Source organism: Anomaloglossus baeobatrachus, chromosome 9 (genome assembly GCF_048569485.1).
Source record: "Anomaloglossus baeobatrachus isolate aAnoBae1 chromosome 9, aAnoBae1.hap1, whole genome shotgun sequence".
NCBI classification, from domain to species: domain Eukaryota; kingdom Metazoa; phylum Chordata; class Amphibia; order Anura; family Aromobatidae; genus Anomaloglossus; species Anomaloglossus baeobatrachus.
The window spans coordinates 40,601,852-40,629,511 of NC_134361.1; the positions used below are offsets into that span (position 1 = coordinate 40,601,852).

Genomic DNA, 27,660 nt, shown 5'->3' on the forward strand with positions numbered 1-27,660 from the left:
GCACTGTGTGCATGACATGTCCTGTGTCATTCACACAGAGGCCTCCATTGTGTTCCTGCACATGCACACTTTGATCTGCCCTGCTGAAGACCCAGTTTCAGGTGGGAAAAAAAACAGCCCCAAAGCACAATGCTGCCTCCACCATGCCTCACTGAGAGTATGGTGTTCTTTTGGTGATGTGGAGTGTTGGCTTTACTCAAAACATATCTTTTAGAATGCTGGCAAAAAAGTTCAACCTTGGTCTCCTCAGATCATAATATATCTTTTCAGAATATTTTGATAGATTTCGGTTTTGGCAAAACATAGCAAGACTTGGATGTTTTTCTTTGGAAGAAAAGTCTTCCATATTGCCTGCCAACCCCACAGGTTACACAAATGAAGAATATGGGAGATTCCTGTCACATACAGTACACAACCAGTACTTGCCAGAACATTCTTGCAACTCCATTAAAGTTGCTTTTGGTATTTGGCAGCTTCAAGGTCCAATTTTCTTCCTGTTTTGTTTTTTTTTCTTTTTATTTTGAAGGATGTCCATGTGGGGATGTCCATACCCACAGTGAAGCATGGTGGAGGCCGCATTGTGCTTTGGGGCTATTTTTCCAAATTTTTCACCTTTCTTGATGACCGTGTTTACAGTATTTAATAGTACAATTAATGCCTTGTAAAAAATTGTGTACCCTTCTTTGACTGATAGTTTTGAACAATCAGATCCCTTTGCTGTGTTGTAAGCTGTTTATGGACCATGGCTTCTGCTGTAAAGTGCAACAAAGAAAATGGAAAATACTATTAGCACAGCTAAACTTTATCTGGGGTTATTCAGAATCACTGTAAATGATGGAGGCTGTTTACTGACTGCTTCTTATTGCATTTTGGGGGGAGGTGCAGCACCCAAAAAAAATCACAAGTTTGGTGTATTGATTTTTCTCTTTACAGCTAGTATGGAACCAGGTGATTCATTTTATAATTTGATAGATGAAACATTAACAGATGCGTCAAACCAAATGTGTTTTTTATTCTTTTTATTTTTGTTTTTAGATATTTTAAAAATGTTTAATTTAAACTCTGTTTTCTTATATCAGCACAGCAATACAAAAGCAACCTGCGTAGCGGGAGAACGATGGGTGCATGGGATTACACTGTGTGCAGAATTATTAGGCAAGTTGTATTTTAGAGGATTGATTTATTATTGATCAACAACTATGTTCTCAATCACCCAAGAGACTCATAAATATCAAAGCTTAATATTTTTGGCAGTTGGAGTGGGGTTTTTAGATTTGGCTATCTTAGGAGGATTTCTGTTTGTGCAGGTAACTATTACTGTGCAGAATTATTAGGCAACTTAATAAAAACCAAATATATTCCCATCTCAGTTGTTTATTTTCACCAGGTAAACCAATATAACTGCACAAAATTTAGAAATAAACATTTCTGACATGCAAAAACAAAACCCCCAAAAAATTAGTGACCAATATAGCCACCTTTCTTTCTGATGACACTCAGCAGCCGACCATCCATAGATTCTGTCAGTTGCTTGATCTGTTTACGATCAACATTGCGTGCAGCAGCCACCACAGCCTCCAGACATTGTTTCGAGAGGTGTACTGTTTCCCCTCCCTGTAGATCTCACACTTTATGAGGGACCACAGGTTCTCTATGGGGTTCAGATCAGGTGAATAAGGGGGCCATGTCATTATTTTTTCATCTTTTAGACCTTTACTGGCCAGCCACGCTGTGGAGTAGTTGGATGAATGTGATGGAGCATTGTCCTGCATGAAAATCATGTTTTTCTTGAACGATACCGACATCTTCCTGTACCACTGCTTGAAGAAGTTGTCTTCCAGAAGCTGGCAGTAGGTCTGGGAGTTGAGCTTCACTCCATCCTCAACCCAAAAAGGTCCCACAAGTTCATCTTTGATGATCCCAGCCCATACCAGTACCCACCTCCACCTTGCTGGCATCTGAGTCGGAGTGGAGCACTCTGCCTTTTACTGATCCAGCCTCTGGCCCATCCATCTGGCCCACCAAGAATCACTCTCATTTCATCAGTCCATAAAACCTTTGAAAATTGGTACGCTCTGTGCTCAGCCCTGAGTGAGCCACTTGCAGTGTTTGAATGGTGCAAACTGGGGGTAAGTACAGCTTGATCACATGTAGAATGCAACAAAGAAAAGTAGTTTGAAAAAGCCCACCCACCTTCACCTGGAAGGCATCTGCTTATGGCTGGCTGTATGTGGGTGGAGACTCAAACTGCCAATCAGTGACTGGATTCGGAGGTTTGGGTGAAGCTTGAGCCTGTGGAGATAGGCTCATTTGCTGCCAGTGAACCGTACTTCCAAAGGTTCGCTCATCTCTACTTGTAGTGTCCGGAGTCAGTGCGTGTAGTGGCCACCTTAGTGAGTGGCCGTGACCTCCTTAGGCACTACCATGGACCAGATGCTTTTCAGGGCACGGTCACTTAACTCGCAGTGTCGAGGAATGGAGTCGGTCATTGGGGGCGTGGTGGTGACCGGACTGAGTCAGTGGAAAAGACCAGCTGAAAGGCACTCACTAACCAGGTAGAGCAAGTAGAAAGAAAATACCGGGCCATTCCCACCAAGACAGACCTCATGCCCGCCAACTAAAGGCCACTTTACACGCTGCGATATCGGTACCGATATCGCTAGCGTGGGTACCCGCCCCCATCGGTTGTGCGACACGGGCAAATCGCCCGGACCCGTCACACGCACTTACCTGCTCTGCGACGTCGCTGTGACCGGCGAACCACATCCTTTCTAAGGGGGCGGTCCGTGCGGCGTCACAGCGACGTCACTAAGCAGCCGCCCAATCAAAGCGGAGGGGCGGAGATGAGCGGGCGTAACATCTCGCCAACCTCCTTCCTTCCGCATTGCGGGCGGCCGCAGGTAAGGAGATGTTCCTCGTTCCTGCGGTGTCACACGGAGCGATGTGTGCTGCCACAGGAATGACGAACTACATCGTACACGCAGCAGCAGCGATAATCGAGAATAGGGGGCATGTCACCGCTGAGCGATTTTGAACGTTTTTGCGACGATTCAAAATCGCTCATAGGTGTCACACGCAATGACATCGCTAATGCGGCCGGATATGCGTCACAAACTCCGTGACCCCAACGAGATCGCATTAGCGATGTCGTAACGTGTAAAGCGGCCTTAAGCCGGTCATGCCCACTAACGTCCGATCCTCGATACTGCACCTATGCTATCTGTAGTACTAGTACAAAATGTTACAGAAAATTTGCAATGTTTTTCTCAGCTAGGGTCATATATTTGTTGCCGTTATATATATTTTACAGTTCCAACAATATAGATTAAGATGGAATGTTACTGAGTAACTCCATGCAGCCTTGAGCATACAGTAGGCAGAACTGTAGTCTACGCGCTCTGTACTTCATGACACTGATCCCTTACCGGCTGCCAATAGAACTTTGGCCCTAGATTAATGTTGAGCGGTAAAGATGTGTGAGATGCTACAACAGAGGTTATATAAGTCCTCATCGGTCAGAGAAGATGCAGAAGGTCTTCTCCTCATCACATGTGGCAGTCCTGGTAAGGTAAGTGGCAACATCTGCTTCTTTTTATATCGAGAGCAATAAGAGAACTGTTCTGAATTCATAAGTTCACAAATTCTGGAATAACCTGTTCTAATGGAAACAGAAAAATCCAGATATGATACAACCGGATGACTCTCCAATGCGAGCCAATATGGAATCCAGTACAAGTGTATAGTGGAAATACCTTGTATCGCAATCTGTGGGTGATTTTGTGGCACTCTCATTTTTTATGGGGGTATTGGGTGACTTTATTCCTCTTTTTGTTGGGCACTTGTCCAACACTATTATTTTTTTCGTAGGACATTTCAGTGGCGCTATTATTTTTGGATGGACCCTGTTTCCAGGATCAGAGCATAAGCCCCAAAATGTCTATTTTGCTGCCACGCCCTCGCACCCATCAAAAAATGGAACACATTATATTATTAATATTATTATTATTATTAATATTCTCATTCTTACAGTACAGATAATGGCATCATTTTTACCAATTGTCCCAAAACACTAATGATAACACATGGTGATAGCTCTCTGAATGCAGATAAAGCAGAAGGTTTACCCTGCAGTCCCATGTAACACTACAGAGAACACAGTGATAACTGAGTACAGATAATGTAGTAGATGTCACCTGCAGTCCTATGGAACACCACAGTGATAACTGAGTACAGAAAATGGAGTAGATGTCACCTGCAGTCCTATGTAACACCACAGATAATACACAGTAATAACTGAGTACAGATAATGTAGTCGATGTCACCTGCAGTCCTATGTAACACCACAGTGACAACTCTATGATTACAGGTAATGTAGTAAATGTTACCTGTAGTCCTATGTAACACCACATATAACACAGTGATGACTCTATGATTACAGATACCAGAGGCGTATCTGGGGGGGGGGGTACTTTCCATGTATGTGTACAAGTGCCGGCCGGCCAAGTACCTCAGACGCAGCCAAGTGCTGTGTGTGTCTACTGGCCCGTCTCCACAGCGTGCTGGCCCGTCTCCACAGTGGCTGTGCTGGTCAGGCTGCTTCCTCGTCGACCTTGAAGTCTGAGAGAAGAGGTTGCAGGGTCTGTGTCTTGCAGCCAGGGCCCAGGGCCGCCATCAGGGCATTACTAGTGGAACTCCTGTAGTGGGCCCGGTGAGCAGGAGGCAGGAGGGGGGCCCGGACACGCTGACAGGCCCCTCCCCTTTCCCTCCTCTTCTCCCCGGGCAGGGGGCATTGACTACATTTCGCAGGGCAGGCTAGTCGTGCAGTGAACAGGAGGCGGGGCCCGGACACGCTGACAGGCCCCTCCCCTTTCATTCCTCTGCTCCCCGGGCCGCAGCGCAGGGGGCGTTAACAGTACACTTCGCAGGGCGGGCTGGCCGTGCAGTGAGCAGGAGGCGGGGCCTGGACACGCTGACAGCCCGGGCCCCTCCCCTTTCATTTCTCTGCTCCCCGGGCCCCATGGGCAGGGGGTGGGGACGTTGCACTGACAGCACCTGCAGTCGCACAGGGGCCCCAAGCGGGAGCGGGCCCCTAGAGCCTGAAAACGTACTGGGTACGTCATAGCTCCCTGGTACTTAAGGACCCATGACGTACCCAGTACGTCATGGCGAGATCGTGGCCCCGGTGGCTGCGATCGCAGCAGATATCTTAGATTCGGAGAGGAGGGGCCCTCTGCCTGACCTCAGGAGGGGTGGTGTCTCCTCCCTGGACCTAAGGAGGCTGTGATTGCCTGGCGAACGCCGCTCAGCCAATCACAGCCACTGTAATGTTCCAACCATTGAAAATGGCTGTAACATTAAAATCCAGCCCTGATCAGTGCAGCTGTAGCACCGATCATTGGCTGGAGCTGGGTGACCTCTGCTGCACCCGCCCCCAGCTCTGATTGGAGAGATTGGCCTTGTGACCGATCTCTCCAATCACTGTGGATCTGGGTCCAGTGACCGCTCCCCTCAGCTTCACTCCAGCATTCGTGGAAGGTGAGGGGAGCGATCGGAGCGGAGTTTAAAGTCACTGTCTCCTTTCAGCCGCCGCCGCCATTGCCCCAGCCCCCACCCTTCAGCTGCCGGCTGCAGCAGTCACTGCCCCTGATCCAGCAGCACTGAACCCATCTGCTGCGTCCCCTCCATCTGCCACCGCCTCCCCCATCAGCCGCTGACCCCCTCCCTCATCTGCTGCGTCCCCCCATCAGCCGCTGCCCCTCTCCCACCTCTCACCTTCCTCCATCTGCTGTGATCTCCCCACCTTCTGTGACCCCCCCACCTTCTGTGACCCCCCCCACCTGCTGTGACCCCCCCACCTGCTGTGACCCCCCCACCTGCTGTGAGGCCCCCCACCTGCTGTGAGGCCCCCCACCTGCTGTGAGACCCCCCCCACCTGCTGTGAGGCCCCCCACCTGCTGTGAGACCCCCCCACCTGCTGTGAGACCCCCCACCTGCTGTGAGACCCCCCCACGTGCTGTGAGACCCCCCACCTGCTGTGAGACCCCCCCTGCTGCGAGACCCCCCCACACCTGCTGTGAGACCCCCCCACCTGCTGTGAGACCCACCCCACCTGCTGTGAGACCCCCCCACCATCCCTCTGGCTATCCGTCTCTCATCTATCTGTAGCACCCACGGGGCAGGGGTTAAATGTTACTCGTCGCCGGGCTGGTGATGTCGGGTCAGGGGGATGTCACAGGTGGCCCTGCCTGGCTTCATGGCCCCGAGGTGTACAATAAAAGGGGATTTGGATGATGGTGGGGAATGATGAGGATGATAGTCTTGTGACGCCACCTGTGGTATGCGGCCAGGGATTAGCCGCCGCTGCTGTCTCTGTCCTCCGGGGCGGATAGTGTTGCAGCAAGGATGGTTCTGCTCCCCACAGGTGGAGCGGGGCCCCGGGGAGGATGATGAGGAGAGTAGTGGCTGTTGGTGCCGAAGCGCGAGGCGACGGCAATCAAAAGGCTGAATCTGCTGCTGTGGTTCCAGCCGTGATGGGCCCCAGCTGATCCCGGATCCGGTGGAGGTTAGAACCGGTACGGTGGTCGATGGGTCCTTCCTTCTTGCGCCTTTACAGAGGTATCCCCGTGGCCTGATGCTGCTTGGGGATCCCGGTTTGTGTAGTGTTAGCTCCTGTCCTGTGTGTAGGTGACGCGGGGCCGCTGTGGGGCTTGACTGTAATCATGACTCCGGACCCTATGTGGCACTGTGCTCCGGGATCTCGTGGTGGTCAGAGGGACTTGCAATCCCCCTGTCCTGCAGATTCTGGTGATACAAGGTGAAGTCTGTTCCACCCTAAGGCTCTGCACCCTGAACCGCACCGGTCCCACTCTTGTTCTCTCCTACCGGAGAACACTCTAACTGTTGTGTAAGCTCCTAACTCCCCCTGGTGGCTACTCCTCCCCCCGGTTCCCTGTCACTAGTGGGTGGCTGCCCCCCATGTTTGGTGACTAGCTTAAGACCCGACCCTAGCCTGGTCCCCAATGGGGAGGGCAACCTGGTTGTGTATGAGTTTGTGTTGTGGAACTGGTACCGACCTCCTCTGGATCCAGGATGAGAACTGCACCTTAAGTGAGGTGTAGTCCCTGTGGTGACTGAAGCCACAGGGGCGCCACATATCTATCATCTATCTATCTAGCCATCTATCTATGATTCTATCTATCTGCTGAAAGAGCCTTAAAGGGAATCTGTCAGCAGGTTTTTGCTCCCCCATCTGAGAGCAGCATAAAGTAGAAACAGATATCCTGATTCCAGTGATGTGTCACTTACTGAGCTGGTTGCTTTCATTGTGATAAAATCCATGTTTTCTCTGCTGAAGATTTAGCAGTTATACAGACCTCATGAATATGCTGGACTACCTGCAGCATGACAAGTAGCCCTGTAATGATAATCTCCTACTGATTAACCAGTGATGTTATCAAAACTACACTAAGCAGCCCAATAAGTGACAATCGCTGGAATCAGGATCCCTTCCCCTATGTTATGCTGCGCTCAGATTAGGTGTTAAAAACCTGGTGACAGATTCCCTTTAAAGGGATTGTTAGGTCTAAATCCACAAGTCTGCATTATCACAATTTGGTTTCAATTAGTTTAAAAACTGTATATGACACTTTCCCTTAAAGAAAAAAAATAGATATACCAAAGAAGTTAGATTTAAAAAGAAAAAAAAAAAAAGTTAGAGTAAAGTAGGGCCCGTCCAAAAGAGTCTACCTTGTCGTGGAGTCAGGCTTAAAAAAATCTTTTGGCCAAAACAAAATCTGATGGCTGCGTGTGTGATACGGTGTTCAGTGTAAAGGGTTAATGTGTGATTGGTGAGGCTGTAGTGCAGAAGTGAAGTTTTCCAAGAGTGGCGGTGGGACTGTGGAAGATTCGTGGGCAGGAGGCGGAGCTGGGGAGGAGGCGGAGCTGGGGCAGAGCCTCAAGGGGGCCCCGAACTTTTGCCAGTATGGGGCCCTGAAATTCCTAGTGGCAGCCCTGCAGGGCCAGGTGTGATCAGTAAGTATACACTGTTCATATACAGATTAGTGTGTGACTGGTATATCATATACTGTGATACAGACATCACATATTGTAGGGCATGTCAGTGGGGCTGAACTGAATGCTGCACCCTGACTGCTGAGCCCGGTATATAAGGGGTTAAATCCCTCTCCCATGCCTGAATCCTGCCCCTTGTATTTGTACAATCCCAATGTTCCCCCTCCTACTGTTTTTACCTATATAATCCCCTCTATTTCCTAGTTTGTCTCTCCTCATCCTGAGACCCAGACACTGTTGTGTTGCTGGTGAGAGATGGCCGACACTTTGGCTGCTGCCATAAGGGACAGAATCGGGAGGAAAGGGGACGCATGGCTTACCACCTTCCTGGCTGAGCTGCGTACCATCCCTCCCGAGGCTCAGGCGGTGATTGCCGGATTGCAGGCGGTCCGCACGGCGAACCAGTCCGCCTGAGTCCTGCACTGATGACGTCACGGGGCATGCGCACTCAGGCGCGCGCCTCGCGACTAGCCCCGCCTAATTTCCCCCAGCTCTCGACCGCATCTGCCACACGCTGACACTGTCCCTGCGGCAGCGTGGGACCACGGTCGGTAGTAGTTAACCCCTGTCCCCGAACCACCAATTATACAGTCACCACCACCAATTATAATGGGAGGACACCATGTCTGCGGCTCCTCGTCTATAGAGGGGTCAGCAAACATGGTGCAGCCACTACCCCCTCCCCCTCAGTCCCTTCAGCGTGATGCACCCCTTGGTGCTAGGGCATTAATAAGACCTTCTACCCCCCCTTTCACAACCCCCACTGCTGGCCTTGACACCATTGCTGCAGGGGGCTGCAAGTGTGCACCCTGCAGTGTCTTCCCCTCCCCACCTGCACAAGCCCCATCTGCCCCAGGTCCAACTGCCCCAGTTTTTCAAGCCCCATATATTGCTGGTCCACCACAGGTGGGTGCTGGAACCCCGGTCCGCAGTCGTAGCCGTTGTGAGCGCAGTAACTGCTCTGCCTCGCTTTCCTCAGCGTTTCCCCCTCGGATCCCTGACCAACATAGACGCTCTGCTGGATCACTTGGCAGACATAGCTCCTCCCGTCATTCCTGATCCTCTCGGAGGTTCATCGAGGTGGCGTTCTCCTTCCACTACACCGGATTCCTCATACGCCTCAGACGTGCCCCATGGGCATCATCGCCATCGTTACCAACCTTCTCAGAGGGAGACAGTTCTTCCCTCAGCACGCCCGCAGCACGTGGAATTTGTTGATCCCCTACAGGAGCCTCCTGTTGCTCCCCTTCCAGATGCTGGTGAGTATCAATAGTCAGGGGCGTGGGGTGATAGTGCGGGTATGGCAGCAAATATGAAAGCATTGTCATCCGCCTACGACATTCCCAGGCAAAGTTATGGCCAATAATCACTTTGGGATATTGTTTCAGACCCAGGACAGGGGTGGGGCAGTGCTCCCCTGTGAGGTCACTAGGTAGGAGGGGACATGGATTATAGCCAGTTTGATAAAGACAGTGGGGACACATTTTGGCTTGTCTTTACTTGGGGGTCATGTGTAAGATACACATGTGAGGAAGTCCATGAAACCCTGGTTGAACGGCGCCCCCCCCTGTAGCCAGACGCATAAGGTAACTGCTTGATCTGACTGTCTGTATCCACGTCTTATCTGTAAATGTACTCTGACCTATATATATATATATTCTGTAAATTCCATATTGTATATATTGTAGTTTGTAGTGTGCCATTTAGGGCGATTAAAATATATAATTTAATCTTGGGCTGATCTGTTATCTCGATGCTGAATTCCATGTCTGTGTGCTCGGCTAATAGTTATCGTAATCGATTGGTGGCAGCGAGTTTATGCCAAGGATCATTGTGGGGCAACCAGTGAGATCTGGGGAGGTTTAGATATATTCCGTCCGCAGAGGTCTGGGGAATATATAAATGACTCTTACAGGAAACCCTTCAATCATCGGCATAGTAGAATAGCGTCCTCCTTGCTTATTGTCGGGCAATTCCAATTGGCCTAACTATAAGAGGGGCGCTAGAGAGCGCGTCACGTGCTCGGTCTGTCGGGTGGTGGAAAGGGGGCTGTAACTTCCACTTCCTACCCCCTAGCTGTTCGTAACACTTATTATGGATGAATCCCTGGAATCTGTAATATTGGTATGCATTTTATGTTTTCATTGTAGGGTTTTATGTACAGTGGAACCTTGGTTAACGAGAACAATCCGTTCTGGGAGTGTGCTAGTGTAGCGCCCCTGAAGCTCTGGTCACTACAGGGTACTGCAACTGAGTTAAGGAGCAGTATCTATCTGGGGTAAGTGACAGGTGGATTGCCGGTGCTGACACCACACACACACATTTCACATGCAGTTAGGTGCCTTCCCACAGGGGGGAGTGGACTGGGGTGGGCAGGGAGGGTCAGCCATCCAGTATCATGGGACTTCTCGTTCACCAGGACAACCACTGGGGGGCGGGTGCCACATGGGGTTTAAGAGGAGGTAGCCAATGCACTTAGGCTATGTGCGCACTAGAAAAGTGATTTTTCTCAAGAAAATTTCTTGAGAAACTTCTGGGAGTTGAAGATTACCGCACCTGTGGTAAAAAACCACACCAAATCCGTGGGAAAAGCGCATGCGTTTTTGCCGCGGTTTTTCCGCAGGTTGGTCCCTGCGTTTTTTTTATGCTGAACAGACATAAATAATATAGATAATAGATAATCAATAGATACAGATAATGGATAGAGGGAAAGATGGATAGATGAATAGATAGATAGATAGATAGATAGATAGATAGATAGATGAGAAAGACATATATAATGTCCCACCCCCCCGCATATTCTAAGCTGGCACCCTTTAGTGAGTTTCATGTGGCACTAAAGGGTGCCTAGCCTTGTATTTAGCCAAAAAATAAATAAATAATTAAAAAAAAATGACGTGGGCTTCCCTCTATTTTTGTAGCCAGCTAGGGTAAAGCAGACGGCTGCAGCCTGCAAACCACAGCTGGCAGCTTCACCTTGGCTGGTAATCCAAAACAGAGGGCACCCCACGCTGTTATTTTACATTAAATAAATAATTTAAAACAAAAAATGTGGGGTCCCCCCAAATTGGATCACCAGCCAAGGTAAAGCGGACAGCTGGGGTCTGATATTCTCAGACTACGGAGGTCCACTGTTATTGGACACTCCCCAGCCTAAAAATAGCAGGCTGCAGCCGCCCCAGAAGTGGCGCATCCATTGCCAATCCTGTCGCTTTGCCCCAACTCATCCCGTTGCCCTGGTGCGGTGGCAAACGAGGTAATATATGGGGTTGATGCCAGATGTGTAATGTCACCTGGCATCAAGCCCTGGGGTTAGTGATGTCACACGTCTATCAGATACCTGACATCACAAACCCAGTCAGTAAGAAATATAAAATAGACAACAAAAAAAGTTTTATTTGAAAAAAAAAACACTCCCCACATTCCCTCTTTCACCAATTTATTGATAAGAACAATCAATTCCATGTCCGGCGTAATACAAAAAGGGGGGGGGCGTCCCACGGCGATCCATACCATAGTCACTGTCCCAGTCCATGAAGAACAGAATGTTCCCCATTGGCTGGGAGAGCAATGCAGTGACCGGAGCTAACATCAATAGCCCAGGTCACTGCAGGGGATGACGAGCGCTGCTGTCAGGAGGATAGATGAGATCATTACCTGCTGTGATGATCTCCTGTACTGCTGACGTCAGCGCTGTCACTGACGTCTATGCCCGCCTCGTTGTCAGCAGTATCGCGAGAACCCGTGACGTCACTGCTAGTGACAGTCTCGGGCCACTCGCGAGACGGGCATAGACAGCAGTGACCGCGGTGATGTCAGGAGGCAGGAGATCATAGTACATAAGGATAAGGCTTCACATCAAAGTTAGATAATAGTATAATACACCTAATATAGTGTAATATATCTAACTTTGATGTGCAGCCTTATCCTTATGTACTATGTATTTTTTGGCTTGCACTCAGAATATATATTAGTGCTCACTTCAGTTATCCTATTTAGTATTATGAAGTTTTTTTTCTAAATGTGAACACAGCTCCTCCCCTTTTGGCCATGTTTTTTTCCATCTCCTATATCAGAAAGTCCTTGGTTACCCCTCTCCACACACAGCAGTTTTTAATTGCAATGAGATGACACACAGTTAGGGTCATAGAGCTAGGGACCCCAATATAGAGATATACCTTGACGAGGTTTTGGGGCTCAGTTACATTGATCAATGCGATTGCTAAATATCTCCTTTTTCCTAATATTCATGGCAGGTATGCATTTCATTATTCACACTTTCAAGTTAACAAGTGGCATTTTTCATTGTATGCTTCAATGTTTTTCGGTATGCTTATAGCATTATACTATTATCTAACTTTGATGTGCAGCCTTATCCTTATGTACTATGTATTTTTTGGCTTGCACTCAGAATATGTATTAGTGCTCACTTCAGTTATCCTATTTAGTATTAGGAGGCAGGAGATCGTCACAGCAGGTAATGATCTCATATCACCTCCTGACAGCAGCGCCCGTCATCCCCGCGGCTGCACGCACTGCTGTGTGTCAGTGTCTGCCTGCGCTGCAGGGTGACAAGCTGCTGATACTGCGGGCAGACACTGACACTGCTGTGCTGGCAGCGGCGGGGCTGGAGTGGGACACAGACTGCCCGGGCACCCGCCGGACGTCACACGGAAGTGCTTCTGTGCGGCGTCCAGGGAGTGTGACGTGTGTGTTTACTCTGCTCCGCTTCCTCTTCTGTCATAATGACATCACTTTCTGCAAAACCGCAGGCAGCGATGAGCATTACCGCAGGTAAATCGTGGCTATACCGGGGGTATACCGCACATCATTTGCTACCTGCGGTATACCCCCGGAATTTCGCGATTACATTACAGTGAATGGAGTGAAATTCCGGGGGTATACCGCAGGTACCTGCGGAAAAGAAGTGACATGCACATTTTCTCGAGAAATTTTCTCAAGAAAATCTTCACAAAGAATTTTCTTGAGAAAAAAACGCAGCGTGCACACAGCTATTTTTTTTTCCCATAGGTTTTGCTGGGAAATGTCTGCAGAAAGATTTAAAAGATTTCTCAAGAAATTTCCGCAGCAAAACCGCGGGTAAATCCGCGGGTAAAACGGCCTAGTGCGCACATAGCCTTAGAGAGCTTTCTAGAGGGTCGTTCCCTGAGACCAGACTCAGTGCAGGAGAGCATTAGTGCTGGAGGGACGAGACAAAGCTCACCTTTTTGCTGTGGAGCCTGGGGCCTGTGAGCTGGAGCTCAGCCCAGGTTCCTTCTGCCAGTCGCTTGATAGCGAGGACAAATAGGACATATGTCGCGGGTGGAGGAGGGGATGCTGCGCTCTCCCGCTGCTCGGGTCCGGCTGCCGCTGCTGCTGCGGCCGCTGCTGCTCAGTGGTGGCTCGAGCGATGGGCCGGATCCCGGGGACTCGAGCGGCGCTCCTCGCCCGTGAGTGAAAAGGGGTTTGGTTTTGGGGATTTATTGCCCGTGACGCCACCCACGGTTGTGGTGATTTTTGGTAACACTACCGCTGCTCTGTATGGGGATCCCGGGAGCGGTGACAGGGAGCAGCAGAGTTGTTAGTTCTCCCCTCCGTGGGTAGGGGTTGGTTGTCCCGGGGCCCAGTGATGGGGTGGAGGATGAGGGATGGCAGGCCAGGTGCGGGGCCTGGTGACGTGCAGGGTCGCGGGGGCAGCGCTGTGCCTCACGGCACGGTGGTACTCACTCAGTCTGAGACGGTGACACAGTTCTCGGTAAAACACACGGCTGGAAAGACGGTTCCCACGGACGGCTGCTGTTGCTTTTCCCCGGTAGTTAACGGTGACTGTCTCTTTCCCTGCACCTTGTGTAATGTTGGTAGCGATGGATTCCCACCGGTAACCCGCTCCCCGACTTGGATATGGGCCGGAGGAGCCCCTCTTTGCCCGCAGGCGCTGGCCCTGAGAAACTGGTGCCTTGGCGGTGGCGGTGTCTCTCTCATACGGTTGGACTGTTGCCTTCAATCGGGACTTAGTTGTTTGGAAACCCGGAGGTCCCCTTCACTGACGGATTTGGCAAATTTACGGCGACTCTTAGCCTTGCCGGGATCCAAAAGGCCCCTGCCAATGGTGCTGGCTTCTCCTTGTGTACCGGTCCGGTACCGCCGGGTCACCACCTGTCCACGGTCCTCACGGTAGCTCCGATAGGCCACTCCTGCAGACGGTCACCGCCGTCTGCTAACCTTGCTGTCTCTGTCCGGGGCACACACCCGGACCAACTTCAGGCTTTGTTGCTGTCACTTTTCTCCTCACACTTGCTCCTCTACCACTCAAGCTCTGCCTGAGCTAAACTCTCCCTCTGACTGCCTGTGTTTTCCCTCCTCCAGGACAGTGAACTCCTTGGTGGGTGGAGACCAACCGCCTGGCTCCCCCCTGGTGTGGACATCAGCCCCTGGGGAAGGCAACAAGGATTTCTGGTCTAGCTTTGATGTGCCTAACCGGGGTGTAGGGTGTGGTGATATCATTACCTGTGACCCCTGGCTTGTCCAGGGCGTCACACATATACACTGACATTGGTAGCCGCCTGGAACTTGCACCGGATAACCAGAGATTTACCAGCAGTGAACCAGTACATTCTCAGGCACTCTCCGAACCAGTGAGTAAACAACCTGAAAGACATCTTGGACTGTGTGTGAGTTCTTCTGGAACCTGTGGTTCCATGCATATATGCCCGAGCACCTGGGGCCAGCCTCACTCTTGGGAGGCCACACCATCTAACTGCAAAGTCCATCAGCCCCAGGCCCTCGTTAAACAGCAGTGGCGGTCACCCACCCCTGACCGCAAAACCGAGAGTGGCGTCACGATTCCTATTAAAGTTAACCTGACATACCTGTTGCCAGAAGGTTTCCAGCACGTGAAGACCCTGCGGCATCCCTGGTGGTGAAGAGGAGTCCCTGAGGTCCCGGAGGCGACTGCTGCAGGTGAAAGGAGGGGGGTTTCACATCTGGCGCCCCGAACAAGATAAAGACTAGATCTGTTCAGACAGGTGACCGTGTGCCCTGGCGGTCCGTTTAAAAAGTTTGAAACGCCGCCATATTGCCACTGCGGAAAGCGCGCCAAGAAACAACCGCAGCCAGCGCAAAAAGTAGTAACCGCCCACGAAGAGGTGTGGCTAGAAGAGAACTCCTGGAGCGCTCTGACCGAGTGCACAGGGAAGATGAAGGCGGATCTGTCCCTGGACGGCGGGAAGTTATGAGTCTGGAGAAAACAAAACTCAGGGAGCAGTGCGCAGAGAGCCTGAGGAGCGGCGACACAGGAAGCATGGCATCTGCAAACGGTGACCCAGAGCCAGCCTGCCTGGTGGGACTGGGAGCTTGCCAAGCTCTGCGACGGGCTGCAAGCCAGAATCATGCAGCAAGTTAAAATCTATTGAGTTGGTCCAATTTCACCAATTAGATTACATAAGAGACCGTGCTTTATCTTTTGATCCTTACCCAACAGATACACATCTCCCACAGCAAATGCCATTGACATTGTTGTCAAATTACCAACTTTCTGATTTGTATAATGAAACCTACATTTAAAAGAGGTCAACAACAATATTACACTTTATCAAACTATGTCGTAGGGCCATGGTTGTGATAAGAGGTAGGCAGGGTAGCCTCCCACCTAGGGCGCCACCTCATGCCAACATGGTGGGGGAGTGCAGTTTGAAAAAAAAAACCACTGATGGTGCTATGTCGGCGGTCACCCGGGACCTTCCTTCAGCTACTGGCATTCAATACACTACCAGGTCGCAGGCACAAGTGTGTGGTGTCAGTAAGTTGCTAACACCACTCACTGCGCTGGGAGCATCATTCCCTCCCTGCACACAATTGTATTTGCGTTCTTAAAATACAAATACAATTAATATGAACTCCAGGACAGGAGCGTTAATCTGCTCTCTGCTTTACCAGTAACTCCAGCAAGATGCACCCTATTTTCGGCCTGTGCCCTGTTGGAGGACTATGATAGCACCCTGTAGCGCCCCTGACTACATCAGGGTGCTACAGGGAACTGCATCCTTTTCCTAGGGTGCAGGGCCTACCCCCCATGGTTTCAGGTTCCCAACCAATGGTGTCACTACCATCAGCATCACAAATCCCAACCACACCTCACATCATAACTGTCAGACACACCGTGGGTTGGTCCAGCTGGAATAGGACCACCCACCTATGGGTCAAGCAGACTGGTGAGAGGGATGAACAGGAGTCGAGTGAGAGCCCTCAAAGTTTGAGGAGATGGAGTAGTAGCTCCTGGGGAGCTAGACCGAGGTTGGGTCGCAGACAGTGGTCCGAGACCTGAGGAGTCGGGGACCGGTAGCAGTGACATTGGAAAAGTCAAGACATAGTCTTAGAGGACTGTCGGCACCAGAAAGCCCAAAAGAACTGACCGATACCGAGCATGATGGGGTACAAGACTCTATGTCAGGAACCGATTCAACGTCCTGATAATTAACCTGGAAGGGAGAGTATCTTCATGAAGATTCCTAAGAGCTCAAAGATTGGAGGCATCAGCACAACGCGGGGGATAGGGTTTTCCAAATTAAGCAACCCACTGAAATCCCAAGTGCCAGCCATCAAGAGCACAGCTACACTATTCATAGTGAGCGGGGTCCTAACAGCTTAATAAACCTCATCCAACACCACGACTACCACAGGCAGTACCCTGACCCCTGCATCCTGCCTTCCCAAATAACCACCAACCAACATCCCCCCTAAGCCCCGGGGCCTTCTCTACCTGTGAAGGGACTAACATCAGGCTGCTTAACTCCATCTGCCTCGGTACTTCTTACAGCAGCGGCGGTACTCCCATTACTGCAATCCACTGGTGGCGTGGCGTCACGAACTTCTCTCCTGTAAATATCCCCTTTTACGGATCAAAGTGTCCGCCAAGCCGGGTCCGTACGACCCCCTCGAGTAGAGTTGAGCAATGTTCGAGGTTCGCCAATTTCATGTTCGAGTGATTTTGGGGGGTGCTCGAGATCGAACTCGAGCTTTTTGCTAAAAGCGCGACAGTTCGAGAACGGTTCGATTACCATAAATGTGGCTTTTCATTGTAAGGCTATGTGCACATGTTGCTATCTGCATGCGTCCTGCGTCCCCAGCACAATCCCTCTCCCTCTCCTGATCACCGATCACGGGCGTCTCGCTCCACGTCTGTCACAAATCTACGGCGTCTTTTCCTCTTTAGAAAATGTCTACCGCTTCATTAGTCAATTAGTTATTCCGTGCTTTCCCTGCCCACCGGCGCCTATGATTGGTTTCAGTCAGACACGTCCTCAACCTGAGTGACAGCTGTGTCACTGCAACCAATCACAGCCGCTGGCGGGCAGGTCTATATCGTGCAGTAAAATAAATAAATAATAATAAAAAAAAAAAATGCGGTTCCCCCATATTTGATACCAGCCAGGATAAAGCCACACGGCTGGAGGCGGGTATTGTCAGGATGGAGAGCACCACGTTATGGGGAGCCCACCACCCTAACAATATCAGCATTAGATGTGACAGTCCCGGGGGACTCTACCCAGCTCATCCCGAATTGCCCTGGTGCGGTGGCAATCGGGGTAATAAAGAGTTAATCATGTCAGGCGTCTCCCCGAGATACCTTCTATGATCAACCTGTAAGTGAAAGTAAAGAAACACACAAACCGAAAAATCCTTTATTTGGAATAAAAGACAAAAAAACACCCTGTTTCACCCCTTTATTACACCCCAAATACCTCTCCAGGTCCGACGTAATCCATACGACACTGTCAGCTCTGCTCCCTGAAGATGTAGCAGCACAGTAGAACACCATCACGCTGTATAAGGTTCACGTAGCAAGTAAGTGAATCGTGCTGTCAGCAGAGACTTCAGTCAGCACTGCAGGCTTCAAGGCTACAAAATCTGCCTATCTTTATCACTAGATGGAATAGCTCAGTGGATAGAGAGCTTGCCTATGAAGCGTTAGGTTGTGAGTTCTAGACCCGGTATAGAATTTAATTTTTTTTTATTTTATTTTTAATTATATCGTGCAGTAAAATAAATAAATAAATAAATTTTTTAAAAAAATGCAGTTCCTCCCATATTTGATACCAGCTAGGATAAAGCCACATGGCTGGAGGATGGTGGATGGTATTGTCAGGATGGGGATCACCACGTTATGGGGAGCCCACAACCCTAAAAATATCACCCAGCAGCTGCCCGGAATAGCCACATCCATTAGATGCAACAGTTCCGGAGGACTCTACCCAGCTCATCCCGAATTGCCCTGGTGCGGTGGCAATCGAGGTAATAAAGAGTTAATCATGCCAGGCGTCTCCCTGAGATACCTTCCATGATTAAACTGAAAGTCAAAGTAAATAAACACACACACTGAAAAATCCTTTATTTGCAATAAAAGACAAAAAAACCCTGTTTCACCAATTTATTAAAATCCACAAATACCCCTCCAGGTCCAGCGTAATCCACACGACACTGTCAGCTCTGCCACAGAACACGAGTGCTCTGATCAGCTCCACGTACCAATGAAGTGAATTGCGCGGTCACCAGAGACTTCAGCACTGCAGACTTCAAGATTATCAAATTACTGCCTACACTAATCAATAGAGTCAGTAGCTGAGTGGATAGCGCACGCCCCTAAGAAGTATTAGGTTGCGAGTTCTAGTCCCAGTAACGAACTTTTTTTTAAAATTTTTTATTTTTCATTTTAAATTATATTTATAATATATTTATAATATATTTATAATTCTAAGTAAATTATGCACTGAGGGGAGGAGCCCGACATCAGCTGTGAGCCGCAGGACACACCTCTAAAATCGGACAGTTCACGGAATGAGGCTGCATTGCTCTTTTCTCTCTCTCTCTTTCTCTCTCTCCCTTTCTCTCTCTCTCTCTCTCTCCTTTCTCTCTCTCTTCTCTCTCTCTCTCTCTCCTTTCTCTCTTATTTTCTCCTCTTCTTTCTCTCCTTTCTCTCTCTCCTTTCTCTGTCCTTTCTCTCTCTCTCTCTCCTTTCTTTCTCTTCTTTCTCTTTCTCTCTTTCTCTTCTTTCTCTCTCTCTTCTTTCTCTCTTTCTCTCTCTCTTCTTTCTCTCTTTCTCTCTCTCTCTTTCTCAGACCTGGCGATGATCAGCTGATGCGCTCACCTGACGGAATCAGCTGACACTATAAGTCGAGCGGTGTGGCCGGGTTTTTACCGCCTGGCCGGCTAAACTATCAGCTGATGCCGTCGGACAGAAGTCTGCACTGAAGTGTGTAGTTTGTTGGGTTTGTTTGCACTGATGCATCAGCTGATTGTATAAAAGCCATTTATACAATCAGCTGCTGTGTCATGTGATTCAGGCGCTTGAACCTGACACATCATCTGATCGCTTTGCCTTCCAGCAAACCGATCAGATGATATTGGATCCGGATTGGACGGCGTGGGACCCTTGACCCAGGATTACTGCGGAGGGGGTTCTTTATTTCAATAAAGATGAAGTCCCTAATTGTGTTGTGTTTTATTTATAATAAAAATATTTTTCTGTGTGTTGTGGTTTTTTTTATCGGTACTAGAAATTCATGGTGGCCATGTCTAATATTGGCGTGACACCATGAATTTCGGGCTTAGGGCCAGTTGATAATATACAGCTATCCCCAACCCCATTATTACCCAGCGAGCCACCCGTCACCAGGGCAGCTGAAAGAGTTGGTTACAGCGCCAGAAGATGGCGCTTCTATGAAAGCGCCATTTTCTGAGGCGGCTGCGAACTGCAATTCGCAGTAGAGGGGCCCAGAAAGCTCAGGCCAACCTGTGCTGTGGATTCCAATCCTCAGCTGCCTAGTTGTACCTGGCTGGACACAAAAATATGGCGAAGCCCACGTCATTTTTTTTTAATTATTTCATGAAATTCATGAAATTATTAATAATAAAAAGGGATTCCCTATATTTTTGGTTCCCAGCCGGGTACAAATAGGCAGCTGGGGGTTGGGGGCAGCCCGTAGCTGCCTGCTGTACCTGGCTAGCACACAAAAACATGGCAAAGCCCACATAATTTTGGGGGGGGGGGCAAAAAACTCCTGCATACAGTCCTGGATGGAGTATGCTGAGCCTTGTAGTTCTGCAGCTGCTGTCTGTATGGAGGAGAGGCGTGTTGCTATAGAAACGGTGATCTCCGTTATTGACCGGTTTTTGCAGCCGGTGAATAACGGAACGGGGAAGCAGAACCGGGAGTCGACCGTGTGCCAGAGCATGTCGCCGGTACACGGAGATACACAAACGTGCACTGAGTACCGGAGAGATGCAATGACAGGACCCAGCATGACGTCTAGCCATGTGACCAGTCTGTAGTCAATGAGATAATAGACATGTGACTGGTCACATGCTATTTTGACGTCACGATAGGTCCTATCATCAGTTCTGGTTAACGGGAGCACGCAGCGATTATCGGAAGGAAAAGCGGCGGGAGACAGAGTGCAGGACGCATCGCGGGGACAGGTAAGTGTTATGGCAATGTTTATTAACTGTATGTGTACATTTATAATGTGTTTTTATGTGTTTGCCTGCCATTGGTTTCAATGGGGCTCGAGAGGTTCGTCGAATGGCTCGCCAAACCGAACTCGAACGCGGCCTCCGTTCGACGAACCGAACTCGAGCCTCTAGAGGCTCGCTCATCTCTACCCTCGAGCCACGATCACAGACTCTATCAACACTGGGGCGGTACAACCCCATATAATATAAAGTCCCTACAGCCCCTAGTTTAATGTCCCCCCAAGCACCCATATAATGTACTCACAGCCCCCAATATAATGTCCCCCATATCTTCCCATATAATATGTTGTCCCCATAGCCCCCAGTGTCATTTCCTTACAACCCCAGTATAATGTCCCCCACATAATATGATTTCCCCACAGCCCCCAGTAAAATAACCTCTTCAGCCCCCAATAGTATAAGAAAAATAACAAAAATGTATATTCACCAAATCCTAGGTCCCTGTCCATTGCAGCCTACATCTACTCATTTATCTTGATTAGCAGTGGGCACTAGACTGCACGATCCTGTAATGCCATTGCTCCACCTAATGTCCACTGTGTGGTGCTATCAGTCCTTCAACACGACGCAATGATATACAGATCCTAAGCACTTAAGGTAACGAGAGACATAAATAATGCAAAATGTGTTTTATTAGACAATCTGCAAAGGGAAATTTTACACCTCAAACAGAGAAAAGCAAAGCCAATGTTTCGGCCTTAGATGGCCTTTGTTAAGGTTTTGCATATCATAGGGTTAGCAGAAGTCGATGAACTGGACGTCAAAAGACCAGATTGAAGTAGAGGCATCAATTTAGTGGCACCTTTGCAGTACCAAAGGTGGTCAGAGGAGTAGGTGAGAGGAGAAAATGGGCGCCTGTGCACCAAGGGTATAGGGACAGGGTCCCAAGTGTCAGTGGTGGCAGCGGCGGAGGATGGCGAGTAGCACCCTTTTTGCAGTTGAGCCTGGCCTTATTCCTCTATACTTCAAGAGGGCACAGGCCAGAAATAGGGTGCATCTTGTTGGAGTTACCGGTGGAGCAGAGAGCAAATTAACACTCCTCTGCTCCTGTCCTGGAGCTCATATTAATTGCATTTGCATCTTAAAGACGGTAATACAATTGAGTGTAGGGAGGGAACGATGGTTGGGACGCAGCCACATTGCAGTGAGCGGTCTTAATGACTTAGTGACACTGCACCCTTGTGCCTGCGGCCTGACTGGTAATGTATTGAATGCCGGTAGCTGGAGGAAGGTGCCGGGTGGCCATCGGCACAGCACTGTGAGGTTTATTGAAAAGGCACTCCCCCACTAGATTGGCATGAGATGGCACCCTAGGTGAGAGCCTACCCCTCATCACAACCATGGCCCTACTTAATAGTTTGATGAAGTGTAATATTGTCGGTGACCTTTTTTTTTAATGTAGGTTTCATTGTCAATGGCATTTGCTGTGTGTGATGTGATGAGGGGTGGGGGGGGGCAAGGATTGGAGTTTATCAATTCAGTAGGCCTCACATTATTTAAGTAAACTTGTTGTTACACCAATTTTGCATCTCCTGGCAGGAAAACGGTTGAAAACTAATCATGTATTTTGGTGCTTTTTTCTGCCATATTTACAGATTTGGTGCAGATTTCTGCAACATATTTCTACACCAAAACTGCATCTCCTGGAAGAGAAACACATCAAATCAGCATCACAATTTTGGTGCATTTGTCTGCCATGAGATGCAAATTTTCTGCAACCAAATATTCAATGTGCTCACAAAACCTAAGTTGGTAATCCGGCATTGAATTCATTAAGTTCACCTCAGGTGAGTTCATAGAGTTGACCTGAGGTGACTTCATTGAGTTCGCCTGAGGTCATTGCTGGGGTACTGTGGGAACCGACAGCTATGACCTCAGGTGAACTCACTGATGTCACCGCTCTAACAGCTGCGGCTCCATCAGTGTGTTCAGCAGGTCTCAGTGCTTAGTCATGTTTTCCAATGGTACTGCACACTGCGACCTCAGATTGTAGCAGAGCTGGGATCCTTGTGGGTCATCGAGTCTGTGGATTACCTCGGACCTGCAGGGATATTTTGTAGCTTAATAAATTAGAGAAAGAGGGTGGGGTTTTTTTGTTTTTTTTAAATAAAGGATGTTTCTCTGTTTTGTGTTTATTTCTTTTTACTTACACGATTAGTAATGGGAGTTCTCATAGACTCATATCCCTTACTAATCCAGGGCTTCATGGCAGCTGTGATTTTTTTGACATATCACTGCTGTCATTAACCACTAATGTTACCTCGATTTCCACCAATCCAGGGGTGGCTGTGGGCTGCTATTTTTAGGCTGGGGAGGGCCCAATAACCATGGGCCTCAACAGCCTGAGAACACCAGCCACCAGCTTTCTGCTTTATCTTGGCTGGGTATCAAAATTGGGGGGGGACCCCATGCCAGTTGTTTAATTATTTAATTATTTAATTAAATAATTAATTAAAAAAAAAAAAGCTTGTTGTTCCTCATATTTTGATACACAGCCAAGATAACGCACACAGCTGAGGGCTGTAACCTGTAGCTGTCTGCTTTATCTGCACTGGGTATCAAAATACAGAGAACCTAAGGGTACCGTCACACTTTAGCAACGCAGCAGCGATCCCACCAGCGATCTGACCTGGTCAGGATCGCTGCTGCATTGCTACATGGTCGCTGGTGAGCTGTCAAACAGGCAGATCTCACCAGCGACCAGTGACCAGCCCCCAGCCAGCAGCAACGTGCAAGCGACCCTGCGCTTGCACGGAGCCGGCGTCTGAAAGCTGCGGACACTGGTAACTAAGGTAAACATCGGGTATGGTTACCCGATGTTTACCTTAGTTACCAGTGCACACCGCTTAGCTTAGCGTGTGCAGGGAGCAGGAGCTGGCACTGGCAGCGTGAGAGCTGCGGAGGCTGGTAATGAAAGTAAATATCGGGTAACCACCTTGGTTACCCGATGTTTACCTTGGTTACAACTTACCGCAGGCTGTAAGATGCCGGCTCCTGCTCCCTGCACATTCAGGATAGTTGCTCTCTCGCTGTCACACACAGCGATATGTGCTTATCAGCGGGAGAGCAACAATAAAAAAACGAACCAGGGCTGTGTGTAACGAGCAGCGATCTCACAGCAGGGGCCAGATCGCTGCTCAGTGTCACACACAGCGAGATCGCTAATGAGGTCACTGCTGCGTCACAAAAACCGTGCCTCAGCAGCGATCTCAGTAGCGATCTCGCTGTGTGTGAAGTACCCCGAACTCATTTTTTTAAAATTATTTATTTATTTTTACACTCCACTTCAGGGATTGAGATAGCCAGTGTCAGGACATCCAGTCACAGATGCCAGCATGCCAGTAGTCTGACTGCAACCAATCACAGTCATTGTCACAGAAGGTGGGTGGGGGAAGCATTGAATATGCATGAGCTTTAATGAGCAGTCCCTGAAGCAGTGTGACAGCAGTGCAGAGACTCGGTAAATATAACTGTCCTGCTCTAATCGCCATTTTGCTTCCTTTTGCAGCCCCCTAGCCATTTTACAGCAAACAAGTTCGGATTCCCACAGACTTATATGGGGTTTGGCGCTCAGGCTCAAGTTCGGGTTCAAGTCTGGACCTGAACTGGTTTTTTTTTTAACACCCGCCGAACCTGAGCATCTGCTGGCTCTCCCATCTCTAGTGCCAAGCTCTGTACATGTAGGAAGGTAGGGAGCAGGGTCCCAATCTTACATAGGGGCTCATCAGCAAAGTTCACTCGTTCTGCTGAGGGTTTGTGTCACAACAGTCAGGTGCAGGATACAGTGACACTTAATTACAGTCAGATGCTAGGGGGCTGAGCTCAAAATCTGCAAGTAAAGGAGATGATACAATACGAACAATGGCATTCGTTCCACTACAATTCCAGGTAATACCGGAAAACATGACTAAAGTAATAAGTCCTGTTCCTTCATTCATTCTACAGCTGGCTGCTTCCCTTATAAATCCCCGATAATCGCCACCTCGGAGAGACGCCTGCTGCTTCAGGTAAGAAACATTCCTTACTTTATGTGGAAATCAAAGAATATATCGCTAAATAGTCGTAAGATTATAAGTCGTCACGTATTATACCTGTCTACGCTATAACTGTTGTATGATACTTTTGTACCCAGATATTATAGTAGATGATATTATACAAACTATATTATATTATTCTGAACTAAGATATAATACATACCCTATTAGATTATTTAATCTTGTATTTTACTTATTTTTCTATATTTTATTACCTTACACTGTATTTTTGGACTACAATTCGCACCTGACTATAAGATGGAAAACAGAAAATAGTAAAAAAAACAATATATATTAATATTAAAACTACCGTAGGGATGTAAAATTCTGGAGATGGTAATGTCAATAATGTTGGGGATCCACATTTGTGTTCATTTCTTGGTGCTCTAGAGTAGAAGATGGGATAATGTTTTATTCCAAATTATCCTAATAGCCACACTAATTATAAGAGTTCGGTTCCACTTGCGTACAAATAATCACTCCGATAATGGTCCTGTAGTGGGTGGGCCTACCCCCTACTAGTAACAGCATAGTTTACCCGGCATTGTAATTATTAAAAATGTTGATTTTTATTATTGTATGTTGTGTTAGGGCACCCCCTAGTGGCCGGGTAGGACGGCTGTTGCCACCGGGGAAGGAGGAGTCGGCTGCATGTCTAGGGAAGGGCTGTGTGTGTGGAAAGTAGTCGGATCCGGGACAGCAGTGTGTGACATCGGTGGCCGTGTGTCTGAGCGGAACATCAGGGGACGCCGGAGTAACGGAGGAGTACGCAACCTCAAGGTCTAATTCCGCTGGTGTGGGTCCGGTGTGTGCTTGACCTAGGAGTGGGAGCCCGGAGAAGCGGAGTACCCAGGGCATATCCCCACTAGAGGGCGCGTTTGGTCAGGTTGTCCCCAGCTCCACAGGAATTGCCGTGCTGTCCGGATTGTATCTGTGCAAAATAAATGTTATCTTTTATTGGCATCAACTTCTGCCTGAGGACTGTTTGTGCACCTTTTGCTGAAGATACTGACACACATTGTCCCGCCAAGTCAGTCCCCAACATTGAAGGAGTGGTGGAGCCAGGGTTGTGCCTTGAATTCACTGAGGTCACGACTACACAGCCAGAGGCCTCCCTGTCCCATCACTTCATGTGGCGTAGTCGGCAGGATTCGAGTCCCCTGCCAGGGACCCAAGAAACTGGAGATCAGGTCGTGCCTGGGACACAGGATCCCGACTACGAGGGAAGATTTTCAGTCCCCTGGTGGGAAGAGAACACAGTGCCCGTAGCGTTGGACCGGGTATAAGATGGCGGCAAGAGGGCCGTTATCTGTGAAGTGGAAGAAAAGGCGCGAAAAGTTGGCGCCAAAAGAAGAGCCTGGGGCTGGCCGGTACCAAGGAAGAGGTACAGAGTACTCCGCCCAAAGAGGGGAGGCGCCAGTTCCAGGACATTGAAGAAAAGATACGAAGTGGGCGGTGTTCGGAAGAAAAAGAAGTACCGCCGCGGAGGAGTCAAGAGGATGTATGAGGCTGGGGGAGGATTCTGTTTAAGAGCGGGAAACGAAGGTCCGCCTCCTCTTCCCTCAGTCTCAACTTTGACACAGTCGCCATTGGTCATACGGCCAATAGAGACAGATATGGAGATGACGGGACAACCGGAAGAGCTCGCCACCACCATGGCTCTGGTCAGTCTAGGCCGTGGGCGGCCTAAGTTTGCGGCTGCAAGTGAAGCCTCCCTTGTGGACCTGCCGATTGGACCGGGAGGTTCCACGCGGCCCGAAAAAGTGTCATGGAAGACAACGTGGGATGCAAAGACCGGAGGCATGATCACGGAGGTCCGGGCAACGTATGCCACGCGCCCCCCTTGGGAGACCCTACAGCCGGGCGCCGTCGCTGCCGCACCAACTGCCTCATATGGAGTGCCGGCCGAAGAGCTAGCTGAGCAGCCGGAGGAGGATCACCTGGGCTTTGTGTGGGATCCGGTCATCGTCCCTTCCCCTGTGCAGCACCCCAGAGCTCCATCCCCGGTACCCGACCCTGTCAGAGAACGCCTGATGGCTGAAACCGTCGTCCGGGAAATGCTGTCCGGTCCCGGCGGCGAGGAGCTGGCCCTGCAGTTCACCACCGGAGTGGTGGTTAAATTTAACCAGCAGGAGGGATATGGGTTCATCCGAGAAGTAGAGACCGGGGACGACTATTTCTATAATAGAGTCCATCTGGATGTGGAGGGGCTGCCCAAGCGACTCCATACACTTTGGCCGGGCGAGAAAGTCCAATTCTTGCCGGACGCAGGAAGTCGCGGCCTGTTTGCCGTTGCCGTCAATCGGATGCCGACCGCCCGGGAAGCGGCCCAGTGGCAGGACGAGCTGGAGTGGGAGGAGCAACAGGAGCGGCGCCGGAGCCATCCAAGACCGGTCCCGTCCGCGCCCTCTCATTCCCGGCGCAACTTGTCTGCTGCCCCGGAAGCATCATCTGGCCCGACCGCTGACCCGGAGAAGGTTCCCCCAGTGGTAACAGTGAGTCAACATGTGACCAATAAACCGGTCATCGTTCTGGACGCGCCGCCACCCGCGCCACCACCATCCCGGGTAGCGACGCCATCACCCCCGCCAGGAGCTGAAGCAGCTGCGTCAGCGGAGCCACCCTTTGCCCCCGTGTCCTTCCGGAGGGTCCGCCGCCAGCCGGGGCAGTCTCTGGGAGCCTATATACAGGCACAGGCAGAGGAGTGGAAGCGGTCCTGGCCTCCAGAGTAAACCTCTTCAGTACACCTGTTTGAAGTCCGGTAGTGTTGTTTAACCGGCAGAAGTTTTTGTTGCAAGTTCTTATATCTGTTGCGTCTCCGGGCGCCACCTAAGACCGGGAGCGCTGCTGAGCCTCCGGGCGCCACCTAAGACCGGGAGCGCTGCTGAGCCTCCGGGCGCCACCTAAGACCGGGAGCGCTGTTGAGCCTCCGGGCGCCATCTAAGAGACCGGGAGCACTGTTGAGCTGTCGCGCCCTGGACTGGCGTCTCTTTGGTGGACGGGCCGCAGGTGATGGACTGGACTGAGT

At 49.7% G+C, this 27,660-nt stretch overlaps 1 protein-coding gene across 2 annotated transcripts in view; it reads left to right on the top strand.

Moving 5' to 3' along the window:
• The first annotated feature begins 3,532 nt into the window (after positions 1-3,532).
• The window catches only part of LOC142251110 (cytochrome P450 2F3-like), a 121,443-nt gene continuing 97,315 nt past the window's right edge, over positions 3,533-27,660 (top strand). The window contains exons 1-2 of one of the 2 annotated variants that reach the window (XM_075323626.1): positions 3,533-3,568; positions 24,544-24,605. The gene's annotated coding sequence lies outside the window, so the exon portion shown is untranslated. Of the gene's footprint in view, positions 3,569-10,225; positions 10,349-24,543; positions 24,606-27,660 lie in introns of those variants that run through there. The other variant, XM_075323625.1, reaches the window with a different exon arrangement.